Source organism: Hypanus sabinus, chromosome 4, assembly GCF_030144855.1.
Source record: "Hypanus sabinus isolate sHypSab1 chromosome 4, sHypSab1.hap1, whole genome shotgun sequence".
NCBI lineage: Eukaryota > Metazoa > Chordata > Chondrichthyes > Myliobatiformes > Dasyatidae > Hypanus > Hypanus sabinus.
Window position 1 is genome coordinate 24,046,035 of NC_082709.1, and position 23,807 is coordinate 24,069,841.

At 42.1% G+C, this 23,807-nt stretch overlaps 1 protein-coding gene across 3 annotated transcripts in view; it reads right to left on the minus strand.

Annotated features, from left to right (window-relative positions):
- ubr3 (ubiquitin protein ligase E3 component n-recognin 3) overlaps positions 1-23,807 on the minus strand; it is a 248,653-nt gene that overhangs the window by 222,760 nt on the left and 2,086 nt on the right. The window lies entirely within an intron of this gene.

A 23,807-nucleotide genomic window follows, 5' to 3' on the forward strand; every position in this document is an offset into this window, starting at 1 on the left:
AACACCACGGCCGTCTGCTCTCTGTGTGTTAACCCAGTCTTCAAGAAAGTTTTCAAGTTCGGGCCATCTGCTATGATTACCTCTGAAAGCTTTTGTCGTCTTTTTGCATTGACTCAGTTCTTCATGCTGGCGTCTCCACCGTCTCACCATCGATTCATCACGCATTATGTGCAGCAGCTCGATTTCCTTCTTCAACCGCCAGATTGATCGCCTTTAACTTAAAAGCTGCATCATATATGCTTTTCTTCGAGTGTTTTCCATGTTGATGAGGGTGAGTACAAATGACTGATATACAATGATTTAATTGTGAAAGTGCGCTTGATTTATCGTACAATTTCATTGGACCTCTGTGAACTACTCATCAATTTTATTGGTCTTGCTATGATCCCAGCCCCCTCCTTTGTGAGAATCGCAAGAGCACCCGTTTGGGGGGGGGGGGGGGGGGTCAGTAGACCCAGTAGGAGAGAGAGAGAGAGAGAGAGAAACGTGCCAAATTGCACATTCCACCCGGGATACAGAATAAGACGACAGCAACTATTGTCTCATGGAGACCACGTGAAAAGCCCTCGGGCAAGGTGGGCTGGTTGAGAGAGAGATTGCATCATCCCAACCTGATTGACACCTGCGACCCCGTGAGGAAGTATAAAGCAGAGTCTCAGGGGGGACAGCCCCCTCAGACGCACCAAGAAGACACGAGAGAGTGTTCCCGCAGCAGCGGGAAGCCATTCTGAAGGAAGCCACGTGCGTTAGATTCCGGGATTGGAATTTGTGGCTGGAATCACAGAAAACCGCTTTTAACTAACATCGGGGCGAGGAAACCAACGCTCCCCCGATTTCACGGAAGATTCATCAAGACTCGGCAAGTTCTTTCTCTTCTCCCCCAATCTCTCTCTCTCGGTCGCCGCACGTGAAACCCAGCGATTTTCAAAGGGCTGAGGCCTGCAGACTTTCTGAGTGACTTTTATATTTCCAACGGACAATCTATTAACCGCTAGACATCAGCAGAGCTCACTTCTTAATGATGATTATTACTATACCCGCACTTTAGATTGAGTGTTGACGATGTGCACTATCTGAATGTATATATTAACCCTACTTTTGTGTCCCTTTATAAATAAAACGTTTGAAAATAGTGACATCAGACTTCAACGGACCTCTCTATCTTTGCTGGTAAGTTCTCCAGTTACGGGATTCATAACAGTCTACTGTTACGAGGCAAAATGTTTTTGGCGGCAGGAAAAAAAAACATGCATTAGCCGCACCATAGTATAGGCCGCAGTGTTGCTGCAGTGTTCAAAGCGTGGGAAAAAAGTAGCGGCTTATAGTCCGGAATTTACGGTAAGTGTATCCTAGGACACTGTGGGAAACTAGGGAAGAAAGTGCAGGATCCCTGTGGAGATGTTTGTTATCAATAGTCAAAAGTTAGATACTGGAAGACTGGAGGGTGGCTAATGCTTATTTCAGAAAGGTGGCAGGGTGAGCCTAATGTCAGTGGTAGTTAGTTACTGGAGAGTATTCTGAGAGGCAGCGTTAATGTGTATTACTAAAGGTCAGGACTGATTAAGAATAGTCATGGGCCTTGTGCATGGAAAATAGTGTCCCACAGATTTGATTGAGTTTGCTTTTTTTTGAAGACAAGTGTGGTAGACATCGTCTATGTGGACTTTAGCAAGGTCTTTGACAATGTACTGCTTAGTAGACTAGCACAGAAAGTTATAACTATGGTATCCAGGGAAAGATAACCAATTGGGTACAAAATTGGCTTCAAGGTAGGAGAAAATTGTGGCAAAGGGCCATTTTTCAGACTGGAGGCCCATGATCAGCAGTAGCCACAGGGATTGGTGCTGATTCACTGATGCTGAATTCAAATTCCCCAAATACCATTCAGAAAGCTCCTCCTCCATTTTGAAATTTCTTGAGACAGGAATTCACAAGAATCAGTAGGAATGTTACATTTTATAAAAGGTAACTCTAAGAATATCCCTCAAGTACTTCCTGTCCACTTAGTAATCTCTATCCCATTACCGAGCTCACTATAAGGCAGGTGTTCCCAACCAGAGTCTATGGACCCCTCCGTTAATGTTAAGTGTTATTTTTGTTCTTTAACAAAGACAAATTTCGTGTGGGCTTTCAAACACTCGATGTATCTTATTTACAGAATACTATAGTCATAAATTCCAGCTCCACACTTTTGCCTGCCAAAAGGATGCATTTGTCTCATTCACTAATGTCACTTCCAGGTGAACCATCTGCATTGCACACTGGAAAATTAAGTTCTTTATTATGTACACACACAATAACAATCTCCCCACCCCAAAGAAAACAAACACAATAGTAAGTTCACATAAACCTGCAAGAAACAATAATGCTTTCCAAAGATATTTACATTAACTTCAATTGTAAGGAGCAAATACAGTCCCTTGTTCACTCAAGAACTCACAATTCACTTCTGTGGTGGTTTAACAGTCCCTTTTGGGCTGCTGTTTGTTTCAACAGATGTCTTGCTTTCATTTAGACAATAGGTGCAGAAGTAGACCATTCTGCCCTTCGAGCCTGCACCGCCATTCTGAGATCATGGTTGATCATCTACTATCAATACCCGGTTCCTGCCTTGTCCCCATATCCCTTGATTCCCCTATCCATAAGATACCTATCTAGCTCCTTCTTGAAAGCATCGAGAGAATTGGCCTCCAGTGCCTTCCGAGGCAGTGCCTTCCAGACCCCCACAACTCTCTGGGAGAAGTAGTTTTTCCTTAACTCTGTCCTAAATGACCTACCCCTTATTCTCAAACCATGCCCTCTGGTACTGGACTCTCCCAGCATCTGGAACATATTTCCTGCCTCAATCTTGTCCAATCCCTTAATAATCTTATATGTTGCAATCAGATCCCCTCTCAATCTCCTTAATTCTAGCGTGTACAAGCCCAGTCTCTCTAACCTCTCTGCGTAAGACAGTCCAGACATCCCAGGAATTAACCTCGTGAATCTACGCTGCACTTCCTCTATAGCCAGAATGTCCTTCCTTAACCCTGGAGACCAAAACTGTACACAATACTCCAGGTGTGGTCTCACCAGGGCCCTGTACAAATGCAAAAGGATTTCCTTGCTCTTGTACTCAATTCCCTTTGTAATAATGGCCAACATTCTGTTAGCCTTCTTCACTGCCTGCTGCACTTGCTCATTCACCTTCAGTGACTGATGAACAAGGACACCTATATCTCTTTGTATTACTCCCTTACCTAACTCTACACCGTTCAGATAATAATCTGCCTTCCTGTTCTTACTCCCAAAGTGGATAACCTCACACTTATTCACATTAAATGTCATCTGCCAAGTATCTGCCCACTCACTCAGCCTATCCAAGTCACCCTGAATTCTCCTAACATCCTCATCACATGTCACACTGCCACCCAGCTTAGTATCATCAGCAAACTTGCTGATGTTATTCTCAATGCCTTCATCTAAATCGTTGATGTAAATTGTAAACAGCTGTGGTCCCAATATCGAGCCCTGTGGCACCCCACTAGTCACCACCTGCCATTCCGAGAAACACCCATTCACCGTTACCCTTTGCTTTCTGTCTGCCAACCAGTTTTCTATCCATGTCAATATCTTCCCCCCCGTGCCATGAGCTCTGATTTTACCCACCAATCTCCTATGTGGGACCTTATCAAATGCCTTCTGAAAATCGAGGTACACTACATCCACTGGATCTCCCTTGTCTAACTTCCTGGTTACATCCTCGAAAAACTCCAATAGATTAGTCAAGCATGATTTGCCCTTGGTAAATCCATGCTGGTTCGGCCCAATCCTATCACTGCTATCTAGATATGCCACTATTTCATCTTTAATAATGGACTCTATCATCTTCCCCACTACTGATGTTAGGCTGACAGGACGACAGTTCTGTTTTCTCCCTCCCTCCTTTCTTAAAAAAGTGGGATAACATTAGCCATTCTCCAATCCTCAGGAACTGATCCTGAATCTAAGGAACATTGGAAAATGATTACCAATACATCCGCAATTTCCAGGGCCACCTCCTTTAGTACCCTAGGATACAGACCATCTGGACCTGGAGATTTGTCAGCCTTCAGTCCCATCAGTCTACTCATCACCGTTTCCTTCCTTATGTCAATCTGTTCATTTCCTCTGTTACCCTGTCCTTGGCCCATCCATACATCTGGGAGATTGCTTGTGCCTTCCCTAGTAAAGACAGATCTAAAGTACTTATTAAATTCTTCTGCCATTTCTCTGTTTCCCATAACAATTTCACCCAATTCATTCTTCAAGGGCCCAACAGTGTTCTTAACTATCTTCTTTCTCTTCACATACCTAAAAAAGCTTTTGCTATCCTCCTTTATATTCCTGGCTAGCTTGCGTTCGTACCTCATTTTTTCTCCTCGTATTGCCTTTTTAGTTAAGTTCTGCTGTTCCTTAAAAATTTCCCAATCATCTGTCCTCCCACTCACCTTAGCTCTGTCATATTTCCTTTATTTTAATGCTATGCAATCTCTGACTTCCTTTGTCAACCACTGTGGCCCCTTTCCCCCCTTAGAATCCTTCCTTCTCCGGGGGATGAACTGATTTTGCAATTTGTGCATTATTCCCAAGAATACCTGCCATTGCTGTTCCACTGTCTTTTCTGCTAGGATATCTGTCCAGTTAACTTTGGCCAGCTCCTCCCTCATGGCTCCATAGTTTCCCCTGTTCAACTGCAACACTGACACCTCCGATCTGCCCTCATCCTTCTCAAATTGCAGATAAAAACATCATATTATGGTCACTACCTCCTAATGGCTCTTTTACTTCAAGATTGCTTATCAAATCCTGTTCATTACACAAGACTAAATCCAGAATAGCCTTGTCTCTGGCCGGCTCTCGTACAAGCTGTTCCAAGAATGCATCCCGTAGGCACTACAAACTCCCTATCCTGGGGTCCAGCTCCAACCTGATTCTCCCAGTTCACCTGCATGTTGAAATCCCCCATAACTACTGCAACATTACCTTTGCCACATGCCAATGTTAACTCCCTATTCAACTTACACCCAATATCCATGCTACTGTTTGGTGGCCTGTAGACAACACCCATTAGGGTCTTTTTGCCCTTACTGTTCCTCAGTTCTATCCACACAGACTCTACTTCTCCTGATTCTATGTCCCCCCCTTGCAAAGGACTGAATCTCATTCCTCACCAACAGGGCCACCCCACCCCCTCTGCCCACAATTCTGTCCCTACGATAGCACGTATACCCTTGTACATTCATTTCCCAGATCAGATCTCCCTGCAGCCATGTCTCTGTTATCCTAACAACATCACAGTTACCCATTCGCACCTGAGCTTCAAGCTCATCCGCCTTATTTCTGACACTTCGTGCATTCAGATATAGAATTTTTAGCCCATTTCTCCTCTTTGTTTAAATCGCTGCATTAATACTAGTGCCCTTTTGATAACTCTGATCTATGTGTTAATTTCTTTCATGTACTTCTACCAAGGTCCTACCTGTTCACCTCTGTTCTTGTTCTTGCCGTGTGACCTTAATTCACTTCACATGCCTCATAATGGAGACCTGGACTACATCCATGTGATCAGTGAATCTGTGCACAAGTTCCAAATGATTCTATCTCAACTCACAGAGCTCCTTCTGCCCATTGCACATCATAGATAGCAACTCCTCCTGCTGGTTTGTGTTGAACTGTTGCTGTTGTTCTGACCATTGGGTCTGTGTAGTCTCCCAACTTCCTTTTTATTTTGCCTCTTCAACTTCAGAGAGGATTGTGGAAATATTTTTGATTTCCAGTCTTCAACTAGAAGTCAATGATAAACTGATTTTGAACCAAAGCTGCATGATGTGGAAGCAAGATTGGCAACATCTTCATGATCATTCTGTTCCAACACCGGCATCCTGACTGTCATATCAGTGTAGCTAGTACAGATGTCAATGGAAAGTGGAGCTCTTGTGCTTCTCTTGCATAACCTCTCTTGGTCTCTCATTGATGATGATATGAGTTTCTCGAGTTATATCGGATAAGCACCCAAGCCCCTCAAAGACATCTGCATACTCTTTATTGAGCGTTGTGTGGTCATCTGTGATTTGCGAAGTCACTACAAAGACTCTTTTCACCAAGTTGAGCTTTTCACATGCAGTCAGACCTGATAGTAGCTATACTCACTTTTCAATGATCAGTAGCTATGCTTTAGGTGCTGCCCCTTGTTCTGGAAGGTCACTAACCAGCTTCCTTTTACTGGAGCGTTCTCTCCCATAAAGTTAATCACGTTTAACTTCACTGGGTAGATCTTGTTCTTTACTTTAGGAGTCTTGTAATCAGCCATGAACAGAGTCACCTGGGCTCCAGTATCAAGCTTGAATGGAATTACTGTCTCATTCACAGTCACTGGAACAATTCATTCTATTTTTAACCAGCACCTACAGTTTGTAGAGAATCTACAAACTTCCTCGATTTCCTCAGCAACTGCGTGCAACTTGGTCTTAGCAGCTTGCACCACTTTGTGAAATGATTCTTCTTCCCACAATATTGCAGGACTTTCCATGTGCCTACCTCTACATTTCCTGCATCTAATTTGAGCCTATCTCTTTGGTTCGTGGTTCCTTTGTAAAACGCCTTGTGTTCTGAATTTCTGTTTTCACAGCATACACTGTTGTTTTTGCCCTGCACAGCCCTTTAGCTTGTGCTCGTGTGACTTCTGCTGCTTTACACATATTCACAGCCCTTTCGAGTGTTAAATCTTTTTCACCAAGCAATCTTTCTCTGAGAAAGTAATCAGGGATTCCACAAACTATTTTGTCTCTGACTAGTGAGTCTCTCAAATCTCCAAACTCACAGGACTTACTCTGTGTGTGTAACTCAGTTAAGTATTGGTCAAAACTAACACCTTGTTTCTAATAACAGGAAAAGAACTTGTGTCTCTTAAATGTAACATTTTTACTTGGGACAAAATACTCCTGAAATGTTGTCATCAGTGTCCAATTTAAAGACTGTCTCAACAATTTGAAAGCTGTTGTAGATATCCAAAGCATCTTCACCAATTACGTGTAGAAAGATAGACACTTTCAATGTTTCATCCGTGCCTCCAGCTCTTATATATTGAATCACTGTTTGAAGTGTTTCCAATTATCAGCTAGATGGCCGGTAAGCTGCATAGGTGTGGGAGGACTTAGGTTATCTGTAGCAGAATTTTTCATGCTTCTATCAACTCAATTATCTTGGTGAACTTCGAAACAGTGCACTCTCTTGCCGGCAGTTTCTCTCCATTGGAACCTTCTCAGTCGCTCGCTACATATTTACGCTCCATATTTACACCTCATGCTCACTTCTGACACCATGTTATGTTTGTTTGCTAACAGAGACAAACTTTACATGGATTTTCATACATCAACAGATTTATTACCAGGCAACAATCATGGCTTCTAGCTCCACATGGCTTCTGCCTGTTTCATTCACCAACACCACTTCCCATTCAAGGTGAACCATCCACACTGCACACTGGGAACTGAAGTTCTTTATTATGTGTACACGTCACACAGTTAGGAACATGGCATAAAAAAGGTTGGGAGCCCCTGCTATAGAGGATTTATCAAGTGTTTCCTAGGACACTGTAGGAAACTATAGAGAAAAAAAAGTGGAGATATTTATTACTGACAGTCAAAAGGTTAGGTACTAGAAGATTGAAGGGTGACTAATGTTTATTTCAGACAAACTGTCAAATGTTTAAAGATTCTCTTTATTATTCACATGTAAATATACTAAAGGAAATATCGACCTGAGAGAGATAACTGATGTTTATTTTCTTTCAGTTTTTGTGAAATGAGAGGATTCTGGGGAGAAAGGATTGATGGTGTTTTTCCATATGTTGCAGGTGGTGCAAGCTTCAGAAGCATGTACAGTCAGAAACAATTGCTACCTTGTACACCATGATTTTGTGCCACACAGCATGTCTTGATCACTAAATACCCTTCAACTCAAAGGCTGTGACGATGAACTTCATCAATGCTTCCTCTCACAGAGGACGGGCTCCTGAGATATTGGAACTGGTCTACTTTTTACAAGATATTGTTGTTAACTTTTGCTGTCAGAAGGCAGTGTGGTACAGCAGAGAATGAAGGGTAGAAGCAGATTATGTTGATGGTGTCTTGGAGCCTATCTTCTGCCCATCATCATTATTTGCATACGGTATCTCAATTGGAATTTCAGGTCATCTTTGTTCTGGATGCAGTTGCTGGAGACCATAAGACTTTGCCTCCAAAGCTGTCTGTGGCAATGATTCCAGACTCATGACTAAATCTCTCTATTCTGAGGTTGTGCCCTCTGGTCCTAGACTCCCCTACTATTGGAAGCATCCACTCCATCTCAGCCTTTCAATATTTGATATGTTTCAATGAGATCCTCCCTCATTTTTCTGAGCTCTAACACGTACAGGCACAGAACCATCAAATGCTCAAAGGTTAACCCTTTCTTTCCCAGAATCATTCTCGTGAACCTCCTCTGGACTCTCTCCAATGAAAGCACATCTTTTCTTAGATATAGGGCCAAAAACTGTTCACAATACTCCACACAGTTCAAACAAAACCTTAATAAAGCATCAGCACTACAATTTTGCTTTTATATTCTAGACCTGTCAAAATGAATGCATTTTCCTTACCACTGACCCAACCGGCAATTGAACCTTCAGAGAATCCTCCATGAGGACTCCCAGGATCCTTTGCAACACTGATTTCTGAATTTTCTCCCCATTTAGAAAATAGTCTATGCCTTTATTCCTTCTACCAAAGTATATGATCATACACTTCCCTATACTCTATTCCATCTGCCACTTCTTTGCTCATTATCCTAATTTGTCTAAGTCCTTCTGCAGACTTTCTGCTTCCTCAGCACTACCTGTTCCTCCATCTACCTTTGTATCATCTATAATCATGACCACAAAGCCATGAATTCCATCATCCAAGTCACTGACATAACATGAAAAGAAGCTGTCCCATCACTGACCCTAGTGGAACACTAGTCACCAGCTGCCAACCAGAAAAGGCCCCCTTTATTCCCATTCTTTGTCTCCTGTCAGTCAACCAATGTTCCATCCTTGCTAGTATATTTCCTATAATACCATACGCATTATAATACCTTGTCAAAGGCCTTCTGAAAATCTAAGTAAAAATCTTCCACAGACTCTCCTTTGTATGTCCTGCTTATTTCCTCAAACAATTCCAAAAGATTTGTCAGGCAAGATTTCCCCATACGGTTGAACAGATTCCCATTATAGTAGTGGTCACCAACTTCTTTAACCCCAAGATCCCCTACCTCGGCCTCAGTGAAAGGCAAGATCGACCCCAAATCAATTAGTTAATGCATGCGCACCGGGGCAGTAAAGACCGGAAGTAAAACCCTGGAACCCGAAGTAGAAATAATGTATAAACACCAGGGGTCACCACCCTTTTTTGCACCGCTGGCCGGTTTAATATTGACAATATTCTTGTGGACCGGCCGACTGGGAGGGGGTGGGGTGTTAAACAAGACCGGAATACAGCGACGATACTCGAAGCAGGTTCCTTATGTCCAGTCTATTCCGCAATTTAGTTTTCGTGGCTCTCAGCATTTAGCTGCTGTCCCGGTTGCACACGTTTTTTCCGCTCACAAAACTCAGTGGGTTTGTCTTTAGGTGCAGGGTGCTTGGAGTCAAGGTGCCAAAGCAATTTTGAGGGCCTCGTTACCTCATTAGACAGCCTCCAGGCCCGAACTCCAGCCTCCCACCCGCCCACCGCCAGACGCCTTGGCCAGGTGCAGCTGGTTGTGGGTGGGGTGAGAGGACGTCAGGGCTGGAGATCCCCATACCGGGGCCACAGCGGTCGCAGTCCGGAGAGAACGACCAACTGAGTGAGGAGTGCAACAGGGCACGTGCCTGCCCTGCCCTCCCCCCCCCCCCCCCCCCCGTAGGATCTATCGGCCGACAAAAGTTTGGCTCAAGGGATGACTTTCCATAGATTTCAGCAAGGTAGCTGCTCTAATTATGAAACCCTGAGCCCAAATTAGGTCGTCTGCGAATATTTTAGCACCGGGTTCCCCACAAACATTCCGTGTGCTAAACAAGTTCAGAGGCGGCACCCATCTGTCTGCACTCCAGGCCACTACCAACAGCACTTCTCACCAGCTGGTTACCCGAGGCCAACCAGTGATCCCTGGCGCGAGGGTATCATTGCGTTTAGGCGACTGATGACCTTGCGTGGGTTCAAGTTCAACAGTAAGCATGACAGGGAATGAAGGAAGGTGCAGCTGCCTCATATCACTTCCTCACAGCCCGGTGGTTGGGGACCACTGAATTACACTGTGTAGTGCAGGGGAGCTACATGCATGCGCACTGGGCAGAAAGAACGGAAATAAAACCCCACAACCCAGAAACAATCTCTCAACAGTATTTGTGGGGTTTTTTTCTTTTTTTTCACTCGGGATCTACTGGGAAAGTCTCAAAGATTGACCAGTCGGTCGTGATCGACTGGTTGGCAACCACTACGTTATAGTATATTACAGCCAAGGCCAGAGGTCTGTAATTCTTACTCCCTTTAAACATTAAATTCAATGGAAAATTTATTGTACTACGATGTAAAATGCATTTGGAAATAAATAAAAGTAAAATCCAAATTCAGGAAAACCAGGTGGTGGGATTATTGGAATTTTATTTTATTTTTACTGATGTTCAGTTCCACTCCAACAATGTGGCACCTCACCTCAAAATTGCAGCAAGGTACTAAGACAATGACACCGCCTTGTTTGAAACTTGTCTGCACTGAGATAGTATTTTTTTTAAAAGACTTTTAGTATTCAGCTTGCGTGCCTCTTTAGGCAAATGGAAGATGAGGACAACTCTTGGTGGGCATTTGAATTTGTGGAGGATGTTCCACAGTCCCTCCCAATTAATAGAATTATTTTCAGTTTAAGATGGTGCTGGTGAAATACAGTGACAGCTAGCTGGCAGCAAACAAAACTACTAACTACTCTATTGGTCACATCTTTTCTGGTAACAATCACTGCAATCAATAGCCTGTAACTTCCCTTTCAGTGTTAAACTTTTGAACTGCCTGTACAACCAGGCATTTTTATGCTGTGAACTGAAGCCTCAAAGATGCAGGATGGTTGCAGAGTTAGGGCTAAAGCAGGCAAAGGAGCACAGGCCCAGGAGCGGGCAACGGGATAATGAATAGTCATTGCTGGAGCAGACTTGAAGCTGATTCAAATTGGCAGAACTGAAGCAAGGCAGATTCGAAGTGGCAGGGCCTAGGTCTGAGAGCAAGGAACAAGCCAATTTTTGACCTACTTATGCACTAGGCCAGATTGAAAAGGTCAGAAACGTGCTAAATCGAGGCAGTGGATCCCAGGTCCAAGAGCTTTTCAAAGCACTTTTTCTTGAAATTATCACAGTATGTGCCTCCATATAATGTTCAATTTCAAACTACTCTGTAAAAAAAAATTTCCTTACAGTTTGCAGAATTAATTAATAAAATTGTTTCCTTGGATACATAAGCAGAGGTACAGAGTATTAAAAGAAAGAAGTCAGACTGAACATTTACAAAGTAAGTACTGAATGGGTTTCTGCTAAAGTTATGTATCAAATTCTAGGTACTGCATTTTACAAAATGTGTCAGTATCTTCTAGAAGCCGTAGCAAATATTTCCTACAATTATACCATTGTTGAAGATCTTCGGTGATATTGGATGAATAGAAAAACTTTAATGGTTGTTCTAAATAATAGAATGAAGGTCTTCAAACTCACAATAAATACAAAATACATCCACTGGCTAAAGGATCAGTGACTAGGGGACTCAGATTTATCGTCAACCTCAATTCAGCAACAGATTTTTTTTCAATTTTCTTCTGGTTGTTGCAGTAAAAATACTGTTTAAAATTGATGGAAGCAGATCCAATGGAAATTCACCCAAGGAACTGAATATATAAAGGACTGAAGGATGAATACAAGGTCCTGGTGCAAGCTGAATCATTTGCAGCTCAACATCAGTAAGACAAAGGAGATGGTGATGGACTTCAGGAAGACTAAGCCTGTACTACTCCCTGTTACTACTGATGGTGAGGCTATTATTGTGGTGTGGACCTGGATGACAGACTTGAGTGGAGCACCAGAGGCTTTACACAAGAAGGGCCAGAGTCATCTCTACTTCCAGAGGAGACTGAGGTCCTTTGGAGTATGCAGGCCTCTCCTTCACATGTTCTACCAGTCTGTTATGCAGTGGTGTGCTGGGACAACAGCATCAACACAAGAGACACCAACAGGCTCAATAAATAGATTGGAAAGTCTGGCTCCGTTATAGCAGTCAAATGGACACAACTGGAGGCTATGATAAAATGAAGAACTCTATGGAAAATCCTGACAATTCTAGACTATGTTTCTCACCCTCTGCATGCCACCTTGGCTGAACAGAGGAGCACTTTTCGTGACTAAGACAACTGCACTGCTCCGAAGAGTGCTATATGAGGTCATTCTTACTCTCAGCCATTAGGCTCTATAATGAGTCAACCTATAGCCCCTACTGTTGACTGTTCAAGATAACTTATTTTTTATTCTTTCTTACTTCTCTTCTATTTGTATATCTGTGCACTTGTAATGCTACTGTGACACTGTAATTTCCTTTGGGTTCAATAAAGTACCTATCTACCTACTGTATATACTTCTAATTAAGGGTGGCACAGTAGCATAGTTGTTAGCACAATGCTTTACAGTACAGACGACCTGGGATCAATTCCCAACGCTGCCTGTAAGAGGCTGTACATTCTCCCCATGATGGCATGGGTTTCCTCTGGGTGTTCCGGTTTCCTCCGACAGTCCAAAGACGTACCGGGCGGTAAGTTAATTGGTCATTGTGAACTGACCTGCAATTAGACTGGAATTAAACTAGGGGATTGCTGGGCGGTGTGGCTCAAAGAGCCTAGTCCATGCTGTATCTAAGCAAACAGACAAATAGATAGTTGGATAAAGGAATGGGTGAGCCCAAGTAAAGAGTAGAAAAATAGAGTTGTGCAATAAAACTCCAATAATCCAGACTATTAGATACAATTCCCTTAAATCTCCAAAAAACTTCAAATTTATTTTTTTATTTTAAGTAGTTAGGCAGTAAACTAAAATCTTCTTATAAACCCATTTAGTTTCAAGGAAATGGCAGCAACTAGTACCTGGGTGTACAAGAGTGTTTGAGGGAAATGGCACCCAGATACATTGGGACCTGCGGAATGCCGGATTAGTGAAATGCCAAATAACAGAAGGATCACATTAAGCAATAGCTAACCACCTCATCATACCTTTAAAATATCATGCAAGTCAGTACAAGTTAGATAATAATGAACCAGAAATATTAAACAAGTAGCAAGTGAAATTTTGATAAAGTAATATACTGTACAGACACATAAAATAAAGGGTACAGATAAATGTACAGGAATTAACTTGTACAGAACAGTTGAGCACTTCTGCTTCTAAAGTGAGACGTTTAGTAAACCTTCAGGCAAAGTTGCATGTTTGCAAGTGTGGGATTGTCAGGATCATCAACATCTTCATCTTGAAAAATAAGTGAAGCATCAGGAACTGGTGCTGAAATTGGCACAACAGTTTCTTCAAAAACTGTTGATGTTGGTGGCAGCACATCTGGGTGAGCAGAAGAAGTCAAAGAATGGAGGTCTTCTATATGCCACATTTCACGCGACCGCCAGGCAACCGAGGATTCAGTGCTGAGCTCTTCCCTCTTCACTTGCAGTTACTGAGGAATCCTCGTTAGTTTCTTTTCCACCGCTTCGTTAAATGCTTAAATTCAGCGGGTTGGCCACGACTGATCTGAGGGTCATAGGCAGAAGAGAACGGAGCACCGACCAGACAACGCCGGAGGGCAGTGCATGACTGCCGGCAGGCGGGCGAGAAGGTGGACCGACCCAGTGCGCGCCAGCTCTCCCGCCGCTGGCGGATGAGACAGGCAGGTGCCGGGCAGCCGCAGCTCACGCAAATGATATTAATAAATGTAGGAAAACAAGCAGGAATCGCCTGTCTGTGCTTACAAGAGCGGGCCAACATGTGAACAGATCTAGCGCAACCAAAACAATGCGCAGCAGATTGGTACGGTGGCCCAGGAAATTTGACATTACAGCTGCGCGGAAAATTTGAAATTAGTGCCGGATTATCGAAGGAACCAAATTACAGATAATCAGATTAGTGAAGGTCAACTGTACTATATTCTGCCATCATATTTGACCTACCAAAATGAACCTCTCCACACTTATCTGGGTTGATCTCCATCTGCCACTTCTCAGCCCAGTTTTACATCCTAGAAGTGTCCTGCTGTAACCTCTGACAGCCCTCCACACTATCCACAACACCCCGAACCTTTGTGCCATCAGCAAACTTACTAACCCATCCCTGCACTTCCTCATCCAGGTTATTTATAAAAATCACAAAGAGTAAGGGTCCCAGAACAGATCCCTGCGGCACACCACTAATCACCAACCTCCATACAGAATATGACCAGCCTACAACCACCCTTTGCCTTCTGTGGGCAAGCCATTTCTGGATCCACAAAGCAATGTCCCCTTGGATCCCATGCCTCCTTACCTTCTCAATAATCCTTGCAAGGGGTACCTTATCAAATGCCTTGCTGAAAACCATATACACTACATCTACCACTTCCTTCATCAATGAGATACGCCTCTACCAAAGATCCAAGGCGCTCCTTCCCTCCATTGGCCTGCAAGTCACCCTCGAACAAGGTGTAGCACCTACCTAGCACCCCCCACACCCCCCCCCCGGACCAGATCACGCAAAGCCATGGCAGCAGGTGGTGGATGGTCATATGAACAGCTGGTGGATATCACAAGTCCTGGTTATGCAACCACTGATGCCAAGCAGACAATCTCTGAAGAGTATTGATAATGACTGGGGCTACCCATCTTGTATAGGCACTGCTCCGAAGAAGGCGATGGCAAACCACTTCTATACAAAAATTTGCCAAGAACAATCATGGTCACGGATAGACCATGATCGCCTATGTTATTCAACACAGTGCTTAACGATGATGATTGTGTTATACAACTGCAATCAATAAACATTTTATAAAACTGAGTGCTTTGTCCTTTCTCGTCCACAAAAATTTTACAGTAACTTTTAATTGAGACATTTAACTGGGAAAGTAAACCTTCCATAACAGGAAAGCCCAATAAACCTTGGTCATATATACTGGGTGTTTAAATACTTTTCCTATATACAGCATTGTGCAAAAGTCTTAAACACAAATACATAGCTAGGGTGCCTAAGACTTTTGCACAGTACTGTAGTAACTTAAGTATTGTACTGTACTCCATGAAAAAAAAACAAATTTCATGACATGAGCGGTGATTAAATTTACTTCTGATACTAGTCCCTATTGTGGACTGAGAGTGGGAAGGAGGTAGGGAGACAGGAATTGTGGTTGGTAAAAGGGGAAGGGTGAGGGGAGAGAGCGGGAAGCACCAGAGAGACATTCTGTAACGATCAATAAACCAATTATTTGCTATCAAATTACCTTGCCTGCTGTCTCAAGGTTGGGTGAGTCTACACCCGTGCCAACCCCACCACTGGCACTTCTCTGCCACCAACCTGCCCTATACCCCTCCCACGGCAGCCCACCCTTGCCATTCCCAACATCCTTTGCTAGATTTTCAAACTAGCTCTCCATTCCACATTAACAAACACAGTGCTTTGCAAAGGTCTTAGACATCCTAGCTATATATATGGGCCTAAAACTTCTGCACAGTACTGTAGGTGCCAGCAATAACTCTGAAACACAAGCCTTTACTGAAAGACTTCTTAATGAGAACCAATTCATCATATTCATCATTTGATATCATACAGAATCAATGACTGAACAGAACTCTACCTGTTGTTTTCAGCACATTTTCTCAACAAACTCTTGAACTCAGAATGCGATAATACAATATTCCTCACTTTACCACGCTCTTAGTCCATTTTTCTCAGTAATTTATTGCCTTCCAAGCCTTTATTTGTGATTTTTCAATTTTCAAATTCAATATTCTATTGGGTTAGGTAACATTGCTCACATGAGCAAATTGCTTATTCTCCAAAGTTCACTTTTAAGAACACAAGACAGAGGATTGGAACATATCTGTGATCAAATCATTGGCCTCGTTCACTTAACTGTTTTATTCCCTCAATTCCCCTTACATTCTAAACTCAATGTTAGCCTTAGATATACAATGAATATTTCTCTCAATAATCTCAAGTCATATATGTTTCTTCAGAAATGCTTTGTTTCTAAATTTGAGTGTAATTCAGGCTGACAGACTAATAAAGAGAGCATTGCACAGTTATAGGTACTGTCTTTCTGAAGGATATCAAAACAAGGCACATATCAAACAATTCCAAAAGTCTCAATACCAACATATAATTCTCAAGTAGCAAAACTGATAAGATTATCTGATAATTTATTCCCTCACCTTGGACAATCTGATTATTCTGTTTCTGTGTTACAACAGTTATCGATTTCTAATCTACCTAATTAACGGAAATGCACTGTCATCTGCAGATCTGTCAACTACAATATGCAGTAAAACTTCTCCCCATTTAGCCTCTCATATGTTGACTTCAATTCAACATGTAATTTATATACAATTCCTTTTGTTCATCTCTTCCCATTCCTACAATTTCCTCTAGTCCAAATTGATATATACTGTGTGACCAACCCAGTAATGTTTATTACCAAGTCCATCGATATTTACCTCAAGATTGCTATCTTTTGCCAAATCTACAATACCTTCAAACTTCTGTTACTTCAGAACTTCACTTTTTTTTAAAAAAAAGCTTTGAACATCCATAGGTCTGTGCCTCCAACCTGTTTAACTGCAGACCATTTGTTAACCAAAACACAGCAGATTGTTTTTTTTTAAATGTTAAAAAGCATTTTAAAAAATGATCTTCTCCAACAAGAGAGAGTCTAACCATCCACCTTCGGCACTCACTGTGACACACAGTGAATCACAGTGACACAGCACTGAACTCCAACACCCTGAGCTCCCACATTGACATGTGAATTGCTATGCTACCATCACTCTACTATAGGAAGAAGTTAATAAACTGGAAAGAGTGCAGAAAAAAAAATCACACATGGATGTAACAGGGTTCAAGAGATCAAGTTACACAGGGAGGACATATAGTTTGGGACTTTATTCCTTCATGCATAGGTGACTGATGGGTGATCTTAAAATCACAAAGGAATAGGCAGAATGAATCCATTCAGTCTTTCTCTCAGGGTTGCAGAATCAAGAACCAGATATAGTTCATGAACTCAGCAGGTTGTGCAGCATCCGTTGAAATGAGCAGTCAACATTTCAACAGATGCTGCACGTCCTGCTGAGTTCATCCAGCTTGTTTGTACGTGTTGATTTGACCACAGCATCTGCAATGTACTTTGTGTTTACCAGATAAAACATAGCACCTTGAAAAAGTATTCAGCCCCCATGACTATATTTCACATTTTACTGCCTCGTTTTCTAAATTTAAGATGTATTGAAGTAGGATATTTTGAGCTAATCAACAAAACATTGTGCATATCAAATCAAAAGAAACATTTCAAAACTTGTCAACAGGTTTGTATTTTGTAATTACTATGCTAACTTTCCTCAAGTGCAATACTGTATATTACCTTACCAACACACCCAATTTGCTGATGTAGAAAATAGGTGGATCACCTATTTTCCACCAATTAATAAGAATAAATATTCCCTCTGTAAGGTCCAATGGTATGGTAGATTTTCAACAGACCAAACCAAAATGAACACACAAGAGCATTCAAGACAAGTCAGAGAAATGATAATAGAGAAGCACAAATCTGGGGAAGGGTACAACACCATCTCAAAGACACTGAATGCACCTCAGAGCTCAGGGAGTCCATTGCAAAACTACAGTCACTCTACTGAGACTAGGCTGCCCCTCTAAATGTAGTCACCAGAGAAGAATGGCACTTGTAAGAGAGGCTACTGTGACTCCAACGGTCACTAAGTGAGCTGCAGAAGTCAGTGGCTGCACCTGGAGATGAAGATCATAGCTGCACAATCTCTAAGGCCTTGCACAAAAAGGGTATTTACGGAAGAAAAGCAATGAAGAACCCCTGGCTAAAAAAAAAGCCTATACTTCTCCATTAACACTTTGCAAAGCGCCACTTAGAAGATACTGTAAAGATGTGGAAGGTCTGACTAGCAGTCGGATTAGACTAAAGTTGAACATTTTGTCCCTCAACAATAAGCACTATGTGTGGTATAAGTCTAATACTATGCCTCAGACAGGTAACACCAACCCTTCTGTAAAATATCTGAAGGTAGCATCATGCTACCGGGATGCTTTTCAGAAGCAGGGACTAGAAATCTGGTCAGCATTGATGAGAGGATGTATGCTACAAAACACAGAGAGATCGTGAAATAAAAACCTACAAGCCTCTATGAAAAAACTCAAACTGGGGAGAAAGTTTGTCTTTCAGTAAGGTAAGGACCCATGTAGTAGCTTCAAATGAAGAAAATTGATGTCCTTGAGTGCCCTAATCAGAGTCCTGACCTTAACCCAATTGAAAGTCTCTGGCAAGACCTCAGGATTACTGTTCACCGCGCTCCCCACCTAAATGGGCACAGCTTGAGCAACTTTGGAAGGAATGGGCAAATCTTACCATCACATTATGCAAAGCTAATAGAGACTTATCCAAGTAGACTACTGGCTGTAATAGCTGCAAAAAGAAGTTTAACTACGTACTGAGCAAAGGGGGATGAATACTTTTGAACTGCTGACATTTGAGTTTTTGAATTTTTAGTTTTTTATGCTTTACAATTTTCCATTTTTGGGGTCTACTGTGGAAAAAAAGGAGCATGTAATTCAAAATAAAAATTCTCAGTAAAATTGATCAAAATCCCTTGTTGTAATACTCATTTATGTGAACAAAGTTAGGTGCTGAATACTTTTACAAAGGCACTGTAGGTTTAAAGTGAAAGATTTAATAGGAATCCAAGGGGCTTTAGTTAAATGACTTTAAAGCAGATGACTGTGTTCCCAAAGATCATTCAGTCTTCCTCAACCAGAAGCCCTGCATGAACCAATAGATTAGAAATCTGCTGAGGGCTGGATCGGTGATGTTCAGGATAGACAATCCAGGAAAATATATTTAAAAATTTCAGGTATGACATCTGGAAAGCCATCTCACATGGAAAGTGGCAATTCTGTATTAAACTTGAATTACGGTGAGATGCCTGACAACTGTGACAGGACTTGAATGCCATCATCTCCTACAAAACAAAATCAAACATCAAGGTTTCACTCCAACATGAGCATAATACCTTTTATACTTGCTTTGATCGACAGAATATGAAGATACTTTCACGATCATTTACAAGCACCAATGGTCCTGTGATTTCAGTCTCTGAGGCCTTCATGAAAGCATCCTTCAGGAAGGTGAATCCACAGAAAGCACCTGGCTCCAGCGTATCTGTCTGACTATTGAACACCTGTACTGGACGGAGTTTTTCTGGCCATCTTCAACCTCTCACTTTAATAGTCCGAGGTACCCACCTGCTCAACAGACTTCATTCATACTAGTGCCTAAGAATGTAGTAACGTACCTCAATGACTATCATACAGTAGCACTTACATTTACTGTAATAACTGATTTTGAGAGACTGGTCACAAAGCGCATCAATTTCTGCCTGAAGAGTCACCTGGATCTGCCCCAATTTGCCTACCGTCATAACAGGTCAACAGCAAATGCCATTTCATTGATTCTTTACTCACCTCTGGAATAGCTGGACAATACAAAAGGATACTCTTTGTTGACTATAGCTCACTATTCAACATCATCATTCCCTCAAAACTCATCACTAAGCTCCAAGAACTAGGCCTTGATACCTCCCTATGTAACTGGTCTCTTGCTTTCATCATTTGCAGACGCCAGTCATTATGGATTACCTGTTAATAACATCTGCTCCATAATAACTATCAGCACAAGTACACCACAAAGCTTGAGTGCTTCACCCCCAGTTTGACTCACTTTACAGCTATGACTGGGCAGCTTAGTACAGCTTCAATACCATACTTAAGATTGCCGACAACACTGTAGCTGGCCAAATCAAAGGTGATGGAGAGATTTGAATGGTGCCACAACAACAACCTCTTACTCAACATCAGCAAAACCAAAGAGCTGATGATCAATTCCAGGAGGAAGAAGCCAGAGGTCCATGAAGCAGTCCTCATTAGGGGATTGGAAGTGGAAAAACTAGATAACTTTAAGTTCCTTGACGTTCCTATTTCAGAGGATCTGTCCCAGGACCTGCACGTAAGTGCCATCACAAAGAAGGCATGACAATACCTCTACTTTCCTTGATACTTGCATAGATCTGGCATGTCACAAAAATGTTGACAAGTTTCTAAACATGGAAAGTGGAGAGCATCCTAGCTCACTACATCATAGCCTGGAAAAGACTACAGAAAGTGGTGGATACAGCCCAGTCATTCACAGGCAAAGCCTTCCCCACCATTGAGCACATTTACATGGAGCACTGTCAGAAGAAAACAGCATTCATCAAGGACCTCCAGCATTCAGACCATGCTCTCTTCCCACTGCTACCATTGGGCAGGAGGTACGGGAGCCTTAGATCCCACAGCACCTGTTTCAGGAACAGTTTTAACCCTAGAACCATAGGCTCATAAATCAGTGAGGATAACTTCCCTCACCACACCTTGAAACTGATTCCACGACTTAGACTCACTTTCAAGAACTCTACAACTCATGCTCTCAGTATTATTTATTATTTTTGGAATAATAAAAATTGCACAATTTGCCTTCTTTTGCACATTGGTTGTTTGCTTATCTACACATTTTTAATAAATTCTAATTTTTTTTTTAAACTTTCCTGTAGATACCTGTAAGAAAATGAATCTCAAGGTAGACATACGTATTCTAATAAATTTTACTTTGACTTTAAAGGGGTAAAGGGGAAACAATTTGGAAGCACAGAGGAAGAAGTATTCTGAAGGAAAGATGACATGACCATGGCTAAAAAGGAAGTCAAAGTCAACATAAAAACCAAAGGTAGGGTATACAATAGAGCAAAAATTAGTGAGAAGTTAGAGGATTGGGAAGCTTTTAAATACCAACAGAAGGCAACTAATGGAATATGAAAGTAAGCCAGCCAAGAATATTAAAGAGGAGACCAGAAGTTTCTTCAGATAAGGTGTAAAAGAGAGGTAAGAGTGATTATCAGACTATTGTACTGGAAAATGATGCTGGAGAGGCAGTAATGAGGGATAAGGAAATGGCAGAAGAACTGCATGAGTATTTTTGCATCTGTTGTCACTGTGGAAGACACTGCAGTATGCTGGAAGCCCTAGATATCAGGGGTCACAAAGTGTGTGAAGTTACCAATACTAGGGAGAAGGTGCTTGCAAAACTGAAAGGTCTGAAGATAAGTCACCTGGACCAGATGGTGTATTCCCCAAGATTCTGAAAGAGAAGGCTGAAGAGATTGTGGAGGCATTAGTAATGAACTTTCAAGAACAACTTGATTCTGAAACAATTCCAGAAGACTGGAAAGTGCAAATGCCACTCCACCCTTCAAGAAGGGAGAGAGGCAGAAGAAAGGAAACTATAGGCCAGTTAGTCTGACTTCAGTGGTTGGGAAGATGTTGGGGTTGATTATTTAGACCATAAGACCATATAGAGCAGAATTAGGCTACACTGCTTCACCAGCCAATCATGGCTGATCCCTTTTTCCTCTAACTCAACCCCATTTCCCAGCCTTCTCCCCATAACCTTCAATGCCATGTCCAATCAAGAATCTATTAATCTCTGCCTTAAATACACCCAAACACCTAGCCTCCACAGCTACACGTGGCAACAAATTCCACAAATTCACCACCCACTGGCTGAAGAAATTTCTCCACTTCTCTATATGGAATGAGTGCCCCTCTATCTTGAGGCTGTGCCCCCTTGTCCTGGACTCTCCCCCCCATGGGTAACATCCTTTCCATATCTGCTCTGTCTACATTCAAAAGGTTTAAATGAGCTTCCCCTTCATCCTTCTAAATTCCAGTAAATACAAACCCAGAGCTATTAAACGTTCCTCGTATGGTAACCCTTTCATTCCTGGAATCATCCTTGTGAACCTCCTCTGGACCCTCTCCAATGTCAGCACATTCCTAAGATGAGGAGCCCAAAACTGTTCACATACTCAAAGTGAGGCCTCATCGATGCCTTATAAAGCTTCAGCATCACATCCTTGCTCTTGTATTCTAGACCTCTTGAAATTAATGCTAACATTGCCTTCCTCACCACCGACTCAACCTGTAAGTTAACCTTTAGGGTGTTTTGCACAAGGACTCCCAAGTCCCTTTGCTTCTCAGACTTTTGGATTTTCTCCCCATTTAGAAAGTAGTCCGCACATTTATTTCTACTACCAAAGTGCATGACCGTGCATTTTCCAACATTGTATTTCATTTGCCACTTTCTTGCCCATTCTCCTAATCTGTCTAAGTCCTTCTGCATCCTACCTGTTTCCTCAACACTACCTGACCCTCCACCAATCTTCGTATCATCTGCAAACATGGCAACAAAGCCACCTATTTCAACATCTAAATCATTTATATACAGCTTAAAAAGTTGTCCCAACACTGACCCCTGCAGAACAGCACTAGTCACTGGCAGCCAACCAGAAAAGGATCCTTTTATTCGTACTCACTGCCTCCTGCCAATCAGCCAATGCTCTAACCATTTTAGTATCTTTGCTGTAATACCTTGGCCCCTTAACATGGTAAGCAGCCTCATGTGGGGCACCTTGTCAAAGGCCTTCTGAAAGTCCAAATATACAACATCCACTGCATCACCTTTATCTATCCTACTTGTAATCTCCTCAAAGAATTCCAATAGGTTCATCAGGCAGGATTTTACCTAAAGGAAACCATGCTGATTTTGTCCCATCTTGTCCAGCGTCACCAAGTACTCCATCACCTTATCTTTAACAATTGACTCTAACATCTTCCCAACCACTGAAGTCAGACTAACTGGTCTATAATTTCCTCTCTGTTGCCTTCCTCCTTCTCTAGCACCATGCCAGAGTCGAATGATTTTTGAAAGATCAACAGCTCCCAGCAAATCAACACCATCCAGAACACAGCAGCCCATGAACCACCTAAACACTCATTCCCTCCACCACCAACACAATTAACAAATTACATTACAGTTACTGATCCAAATTACTCTACCACTACCTTACTGCAAGACCCTGGAATTCTTTCCCTTAACTCTTCTCTCCATCAAGCCACTTCTTTGGGAAGTATAGCTTTAATCTAGGTTTTAGAATATATGGCAGTGTCATTGTGTGCTTGATAATGCTCTTAATAACATCTGCACGGTTTTAAAGACTATAAAACATAGCAGAATTAAGCTGTTCAGCCCACCCAGTCTGCTCAATATTGATGCAACAGTACAATATTGTACATAACGTTAGTGAATATTCCTCAATGGAAATCTAGTCTAAAACTAATTCTTAAACGTGCGTCATAATGCACCTTTCCCCACCTTCAAATCCTCCATCTGGGTGAATGCAGTTTTGCTTATTTTGCTCGGGGCAGTACAGTATTTTGGAAACTACTGCCCCTGATCAAAATGTCAAATCTGCCTGGTCATTGGCATGTGACAGTACAGTATCCAAAACTTCGAGTAAGCAAACTGTTCAGGCCTATGATATACATATACAATGCGCGGAATTCAATAAATTGAGGTTTCTGC